Here is a 9,120-nt window from a genome sequence, read left to right as displayed (position 1 = left end):
TGTCTCTCTCTCTCTCTGTCTCTCTCTCTCTCTCTCTCTCTCTCTCTCTCTCTCTCTGTCTCTCTCTCTCTCAAAAGACTCACAAATGCTTTCAAATGAGTTCCTCCAGGGGAGTCTCTAAAGTTATCACTCATTATTTTGAGGAATTTATTTTTCATGGGAAAATGAACAATTTTTGGCTGATTCATACCTATTAAGTTTCTTAATGAAACTTAACTGTTAAGTAAACATCCATCCAGAATTAAAAATTAAAAAAAAGGTTTTCTTCTAATATAAAAGGGGATGGCGGGGATGAAGGGAGGGGGAGGAATCAGACTGAAGTTAAAAGATATGGTTGGATAGGACTCTTAATAACTTTTCATCTGCAGCTAGAGCAGGCTACATGGTTGATAGAATAAATAATCTCCTGAGAAGTCACAGCTATCCACTAAACCCTGTAAATTGGAGCTAAGTATCCCAGGGTTGGGGTGGGGATGAGAGAGGAGACTAAGAGAGGGTACATTAGTATCAACAAGCTGTTGGCTGTCTCAAACTACCAAACAAAAGGTTTCCAAGAACCTGCCAAATTTAGGCTGTCACTTAGCCAGATGCCCAGCCAGGAAAACTTGTGGTCTTGTCACCCACAGAAAGTGGGAGGGTTAGGAAATCTTGCATGTTGGGAAGAAGGAGGCTGAAGCAAAGCAACACATGCCAGCAATGCAATGTCCCTTCCCCTCCTCCCATAAATGAGGTCTGGGACATGAACAGAACCCTCCCCATAATTTCTATTTCTGATCATTTTCCTATATTAAAAACTCTAATGTTTTCATGAAAACAATGTCCTTGGACATCAAAACACAAATATTTCTTACAGGGAAAATATAGGGACTATTAATGTAATGTGTTTTATCAACTAAAGAACTAAGAAAATATGGCTTAATAGATCTAATCTTCACTTGTGGTAAACTTAATTAGTTTTTTTCTAAGACAGTTTAGATGCTGAGTTTCTCTCTGATGTTAATTTAAAGTTATAATTTTAAAATCTCCAAGGAACAGTGTTTTCAATGTAAAAACTAAAGTCCCAAATATGGTTATGGTGTCAGACATTGTCAATCCAGTTTTTTTTCCCCTATTAATTCTGAAACTTACTTTCATTTAACCTTCTCCCCCAAATTTTATCTAACATTTCAATTATCTAAGAAATAACTAAGATACATGCATAATTCATATACATGAAAAACAAGCAAAGAGTAAGGCATTTATTTTTGTCTCTTTCTTTTATGTCCTTATTCATATTATTAAGTAAACAGGATAAGGCAGCTCACTAGGAATGCTACTTTAAAAAAAAAATCCATTAACTCACATATTTGTAAGAGGCTTATCTTACCGCTTTGGTCTTTTCTGTCAAGTTTCTGTCCTGAGACTCGGCTACAACAGTCATGTGTCTCTTAAAGGAAAACACAAATTTAACAGTTCTTTAACTCACTGATCTCATCTACCTAATGAACATCAAGCATGATGGACATACGTCTCCTGATAGCAGTTACAAGACACCAGCAAATCTCTCATAGCTAGCTCTGGGAGCTACATTATTTAGTAAGTCACAGAGGACAGAAGTGCACTTTCGACCACAACCCCTGGTTGTAACTAGATGCTCTGCTTACAAGGTTTAACAGTCAAAGGCTGAGGGAGCTGCTTTTGTTTCAAAAGTCTATGGAACAAAGAGCAAGCATCAATAATGACCCAAACTTGCAAAGTGCCTGGATGAAGTCCTAGAAGGTGGAGATAAATTAGTATTCAATGAGGAAATATAGAAAGTGGAGATAATTAGTATGCAACAAGTAGATACAGTTAAATGTTCATGGAACTGTCTGTGGCAGGTTGTGGGAACAGTCAAAACCCATTTGCCTGGACTTAAGCACATTGCCACAAGCTGGATTTAGAGCCTTGTAAATTTTTACAACACACATAGTGAATATCATAATAGGAAAGCAAATATCTCAGCACTATCCTGGGTGGGATTAAAAGCAGGGAACACAATTTTGACTAGGAAATAGTCAACATTTATTGAGTATATATAGTTCATTGTACCAGCATGCTAAATGCTGGTTTCTGTGAACAGGTATAGAATAATGATTCCTGTCTTCAAGAAGTTTACAGTCAAGTTAGAGACAAAATATCTGAGCACAAAATATCATAGCACAGTTACAAAGAGATATAAAGAGGTGTAAACATGAACACAGCGGCTGGGCATATACTCCAGGGAGGTCACCAACATTACCAGTGCCACCACCACCAACAACAACAAAAGACATCTCATACATTAAAATATTTTAAGCAGGATGTTTTGTGGTAGCAAAGAAATAGAAACAACATAGATGTCTAGTGATTGGGGAATGGCTAAGTCAATCGTGGTATATCAGTATTATGGAATATTATTCTGCCATGAGAAGTAATGAGCACAGAGAAGTGTGGAAAGTCAAATATGAACTGATGAAAAGTAAAGTGAAGGGACCAGGAAAAAAAATTATAGAACAACAACAATGTAAATGGGAATAATAAAATAATCAAAACAGAAAACTGAAATTATAATAAACAAGCTTAGTCAAAAAGTAGGCATAAGAGAGGACACATTTTCCATCACCATCCCTTAGCTGAGATGGGAGATACATGGGTGTGTGGTATTGTGTATATTTCCAGACTTTTTGATATATTGGTTAAGTTTTGCTGAACAGGGGTGGCTAGCTGGCACAGTGAGTAGAGCATCAGCCCCAGAGTCAGGAGGACCCGAGTTTGCTTCTGGCCTCAGACACTTAATACCCACACACAAAAAAAACAACTAGCCATTTAACTTTGCGCAAGTTAACCCCAATTGCTCTCCAAAAAGGCAAAAAAAAAAAGTTTTCCTGAACATTTTTTTTCTTCTTTATTTTATGGGATGGCTCTTGGGTTGGGGGTAAAGAAAGGGATGCAATGGGAAGAGTAAGTATATAAAACAAAATATATCAACACTCATCTATATTTAAAAGAATTGATATAGTACAATTGGTGAGCTTATGTGATAAGAGTACATAGACCAAATTACCAATGTGGTTAAGTGTGAGCATGGGCTTGGCGATGTCTGCTGCCTTAGTATCATCTGAGTATCAGCCTAGTTAAGTTTAGTGAGGTTTATTACCAGATAAGCTGCAGGATGATGCATGTATAACTCTTGAAGACAATATAACCAAGTCCAAGAAACACTGTAATGCCACTACTATTGAAATCATAGCTACTTTAATTTTTAATGCCTAAGTTATGAAGTAGATTAGGAACATTTTCCAGGAGGGAGGGTCATTTGTACAGGGTTTTTTAAGGAGCAAGGAACCTACTTCATATAGTGGATGTAAAGTGAGCCCAATGGAAAAAAATTATAAAGGTAGCAATCTTTTGTGTAATATTGATACCAGCCCACCAAGGACATTAACCGAGAGCAATAACGTTTCATGACAGTAATTAATTAGTAAACAGATGGTAACAAAGAAGCTCACCAATGGCAAGACAAGGTTAACGGTTAAAATAATGTTATATGCTGATGGAGACCTCATCCACTCTGGTGGTTTCAACTTTCACACCAATGACTACCAGAAAGGGACAAAATAAAGGAATTAGAAATTTTTAGTTAGGAGAAGAGAATATGTAGAAGGGACACAATCTCCATCTCCAATTATTTGAGGGTTTTCATGCAGAAGGATTTGCTCTGCTTGGCCCTAGAGAACAAAACTGTAATCAGTGGAAACTACTGAGAGGCAGATTTCACATTTCTATAAGAATAATTTATTAATAAGTAGAACTGACCAAATATGATTGGCTGTGTGTATTCTGATGCTTCAGACAGAAGTTGGATGGCAGCTTGTCATAGATGCTACTGAGGGGCTTTGTGCTTCTGCCAAGAATTTGGACTGGCTTATTTCTGAAGCCCTTTCCAAATTGGGGTTCTATGATCCACAACCCTGATTTTTTTTCCAGAGGTACAGTACCATATTTCCAAATATCTCATGGGCAGTTTCTAGAACAGCCCTATCATTGTTCTGCCATCACCTCAAATTCAACATGTTAAAAATTGAACCCATCATTTTCAAAACCAAGTTGCTATTTTTCTACTAATAACATCATCATTTTAAGTCATTGAAGCTTGAAACATTAGGGTTCCATGACTCTTCTTTCTCCTTTGCTTCTTATACCCAGTAATCTCTAAGTCTCGTAGATTTTTTTTTCCTTCTGATGAGTGTTATGTCTCTTGAATTTGGTATTTTCTTTCATTTCCACTGTCTCTACTCTGCATTAGGCCATCATCACTTTATGCCTGAACTGCAGGGGGGGGGGGAGAGAAGGAGAAGGGAATAAAGCATTTATTAAGCGCTTACTATATACCAAGCACTTTTACAAATATCACCTCTTTTGATCGTTATAACAACCCTGTGATGTAAATGCTATTACCCCCAGTTTACAGGAGAGTAAACTCAGGCAGACAGAGATTTAATAACTTGCCCAGGATTACAAATCTAGTTTCTTCCTGAGTTCCAAGGACCCAGTGTCCCAGCCACTTTAACTTACTATAATTACCTAACTGACCAGTATGCCTGTAGTCTTCTGCCTCTCCCATCCAATCTCCATATCAATCCTAGAACAAGCTTCCTAAACATGCCTTTATCTCATTCTACTCTTCTAGCAAAAATAAGTCTCCGATGACTCCCCACTATTTTTTTTGTTTGTTTTTTGGAGGAGGGAAGGTAGGGCAATTGGGGTTGTGACTTGCCCAAGGTCACATGGCCAGGTTTTGTGTGTGTGTGTGTGTTAAGTGTCTGAGACCGGATTTGAACTCAGGTCCTCCCGACTCCAGGGCCTGTGCTCCATTTACTATGCCACCTAGCCACCCCTGGCTCCCCATTATTAATGAAATAAAGTCTAAACTCCTTAGTCTGATTCAGTTGAGTCAAATTCAGAGAGTAATTAGGGCCACTAAACCTTACATAAGAATCCCTGTGGGCTGAATATTTACTTAGAAAATTACATATCAACGTATTTATTTATTAACATTTTATTTAATTTATTAAATATTTCCCAGTTACATTTTAATGGGGCATAGGCATGTTGTGGGTACCCAATGCAGCTATGGGTTGACTGTTGGACAGCTCAGATCTGGTTGATATTCAGAACTGCCACAATCTATTTGGTATGTATGTTTCCAGCCTAATGTTTCATCATTCCCTTATATTTTCCCTCCAGAAAAACTATTCCCCCCCCAAAAAAATATGCCATAGTAAAATTTATCTGTCAATTTATCAGAGGGAATGCATGATTATGTTAATATTTTGTATGCTTTTAAATTCTTATTTGTAATTAATAGCAAATGTTTTCAGGAACCACACCCAGTCAATCTTGAGCTTGGGGAGTGAATGGATTTTTAACTCCAGACCAGTAAATGTTTTTCCAATCTCCATGGACAGGCAATCATGGGGAGCTAGAAACTTGCCTACCTATGAGATAAGAGTTAAGATAAGCTAGTAAGTTAATCTAAATGAAGCAGCCATGATATCAGGGTTATTTGTGGTCTGACCATATATGTCCTTCTATCCCTAACACAAATATGTCCTCCTCCTCAAAAGGAAATGGCTCCTAAGTCCTCAAGTACATAGCTATCACCAATCTTCTGACACAGAAACATCATCCCCAGAACTTTAGCATTTTCTATGACCATGGCCTTGGACAGCTAGCAACACAGCCTGACACAGATAACTTTACTCTAGGACATGCAGAATATAGAGTAGCACATACACAAGCAGAGAAGGTAACTTAAGAACCCCAGACTCTCAAAGCCCTGACACAAGGAAGTCCCTGCCTGGTTCTTTTGCTTTCCCTTCTTTCAACTCAGAGAGTTCTTCATTTTTTGTACAATAGGAAAACTTCAAGAACCCAAAGTCTCTAGCTCTCTCAGTAGTCATAAGCTGCCCACAGGCATCCTCCTCATAGCAGAGGGTCTAGTGTCTTTATTAGGTCTATTAGCAACAGCTGTTGCCTTCCAAATCACTAATAAATGTTCTTCCTCCTGGATTATGGTCTATCAGTATAGTACACTCTTCCTGAGATCACTTCCAAAATACTCACTCTTTCAGTCTTACAGCCCATCATTCATTTGGAGAAGTACGTGCATTATACTTGCAAGATCACTTTTATGGTTTATGCTGCCAACTAGTTAGATCTCCTACTTTAACCCTTTAAAAAAAGAAAAGAAAGAAAAAACCTGCATCCCCACTATCTCCTTCTATCTCCATATGGAACTTAAGTGATAGAATTAATTAGTTAGAATGGGCAATGGGTCCTCCACCCTGTGTTATGCCTAGGATAAACTAACATGTTCTTTCTTGCAAGGGCATCATAACATAGCTAGAGCTCAGTTTCAAAGCAGTATTACCCTCCAACAAAGAATGTTCTCTTTTCCACCAAGGGCACTACTCAATCAACTTGTAATCTCTCTCAATTTCTCAGTAATGAACACCAACTGTGCCTGGTATGATAAAGTGCAAAGCTAAGTCTGACAGTGCCTATTCCTATAGTCCTTGGAAAATAGGTGGATATACAATTATGGTCTCAGGTGGCAGCAAAATCATCAGTGTGGAAAGCATGGAGTGGAGGGACAGGGGGAGGGCCCTATGAGTTTAGCCTCCATTGGGAATTCCTGATGAGAAATAATTGTGCTAGTCAGTATTCTGAAATTTTTACTTTTCCATCTCCATACATTGTATGACCACTACAGAAACATCTACATGAAAGGGGCAGGACAAAGACACAAGATGATGGAATTACCTTCTGATTCTCCAAATCCTTGGACAGAGAGATTCCCCATAAATTAGGGAAGGGCTAATAAGGTGTTGTTAAAGATCTTGTGTCATCAGTAGTCCCTACCTAAGACTCTGGCAAGTGATAGCACAGTTCAATGCATTAAGCTGCCTGGGGACTTCACAGTATAAAAGGATGCAACATAGACATACCATAGGAAAAGTTGACCTCTAGAGGCTCACTGTTTTGCCCAGAGGTCTCAGGCAGGCACTGTTACTTTCCTTCCTTCCAACACACCCAGTCTGGCAGCTACAGTATCATGGCCCCACATCAAAATATCAAAGCACTGGATTTTTTAGGTCATCATAGTTTATAAATAACCCTAAATTGGAAGAGAGACCAATGAACTTATTATGACTACTGATAGAGGCTGCTGCCTTCCTAATACTGAAGCTTAACTCCTTTGACTCCCTTATGGTGACATCTAGAACAAAGCAACGTAGACTCAGGAGGTCTGGCCTGGCCTAGCTGGGGCACCTGGACTAAATTCCAGGTGGCATATGTAAAAGAGGTTACTAGGTGATCAAATTTTGAACTCACTGAAAGAAATCACCAGAAAAGATAGAAAGATAAGGTGAATAGGTAACAAGGTTCTGATGGAACCAGAGTTTGCAGGCTTTCAAGAAAGGGTGAATAGACATAGGTACCAAGGCCTCAAAACTAAGATAGTTTTTTAACTCAGAACTCCGGAGTTGGAAGTGTCTCAGAGTGGCTTCTGAGGGAGTTCAACACCTACCTAATCCAACATCTACCTGAACAAGAATCTTCTCAATATTATTGGTAAATGAAGATCCAGAGTGTACTTGCAAATTTCTAACAAGAGGGAAAAGGCTAACTTCTGAAGCAACCTATTTCATTTCAGAATAGCCATAGTGTGAGAGAGAGAGAGAGAGAAAGAAAGAGAGAGAGAAAGAGAGAGAGAGAGAGAGAGAGAGAGAGAGAGAGAGAGAGAGAGAGAGTTTGTTATATGGAGTTTAGAGCTACCTCTCTGCAACTTCTATCCATTGTTCCTTGTTGGATCCAAGAAGAATAAGATTTCCTCTTTCACTTAACAATCCTTCAAATAGATAAAGACCATTATCATTTCCTTACTAACTACTCTGTTATCAAGGCTATATATCTTCAGTTTTTTCAACTGATCCTCATGCAATATGATGTTAAGGTCACTATCATTAAAGTACTCTTCACCTATTGATGTCTTTCATAAACTGTGGTGCCCAGACTTGAACACAATACTCCAGATGTTATCTGACAAGGACAGAGTTCAACATTTCCATCCCCTTCCTACCTCATGGAGAATATGTTGCTGTGGAGAGTATATTAAAATTAACAGTGTTGGAGATTTATAGAAAGGAAGTCTACAACTAGGTACAAATTCAATCAGTTACCAAATCTTGCTGATACCTCCACAATGTATCACACATCTATCTATTTCACTCTCTACAGATGGCCACCATATTGGTTTGGGCCACATTACATTGCAGTAGCCTCTTAATTGGTCTCCTTGCCTCAAGTCTCTCCCCTCCCAGATCTATCTGCCATATATCTGCCAAAGTGATTCTTCTGAAGCACAGCTCTCTATGAACTCTCTGGCTTCCTAGGGCCTCTAAAATCAAGTACAACTTTCTACAATGCAACCAAACAGGATTTCTTGTCATTTCTCACACACAACATTCTGTCACTTGTCTTTGTGCCTCTGAGACTCTCTCCCATACCTTATCTCTGCCTTTTAGAATTCTAAGTTTCTTTCATAGTTTAGCTCAAGCTCCATCTTCTACATGAAGCCTTTTCTGATACACACATATGCACACATTATATACATATGTGTGTATGTATGTATATATGTATATGTGTGTACACTTATTTTCTCCAACAGAGATGTGTTGGTAAATGGTTAACAAACCAGCTTCCCAGAAACACACACCATTTAAAGTTTAACCTGCATTATCAACATTTTATTCATCACAATCTCAAGTGTAAACAATTAATAAAGCAATAAATCAAGTCCTGACTGGTAGCATTCACCTATTTTTTAGGTGTAACGCTCATACTGAAAATATAACAATCTTCTCTAGTCTGAGATGGTTCTAGCACACTCTGGCTCCCTATTAAATGTAAATTTCTCTGGATGTGGAATTGTTTCTTTTTTGTTATCAAACCCTTAGTTCCTGGCACACAGAAGAGGCTCAAAATGGTTGTTCATTATTTGATTGCTTGATAGACACTAATCCTCACGCACTGAAGCTCAAAGACAAGTATTAG

This window comes from Petaurus breviceps, unplaced genomic scaffold (assembly GCF_028583685.1).
Source record: "Petaurus breviceps papuanus isolate PSGF00001 unplaced genomic scaffold, PetGlider_PUasm1.0 91133, whole genome shotgun sequence".
Lineage (NCBI taxonomy): Eukaryota > Metazoa > Chordata > Mammalia > Diprotodontia > Petauridae > Petaurus > Petaurus breviceps.
Note: the sequence above shows the minus strand (reverse complement) of the source record.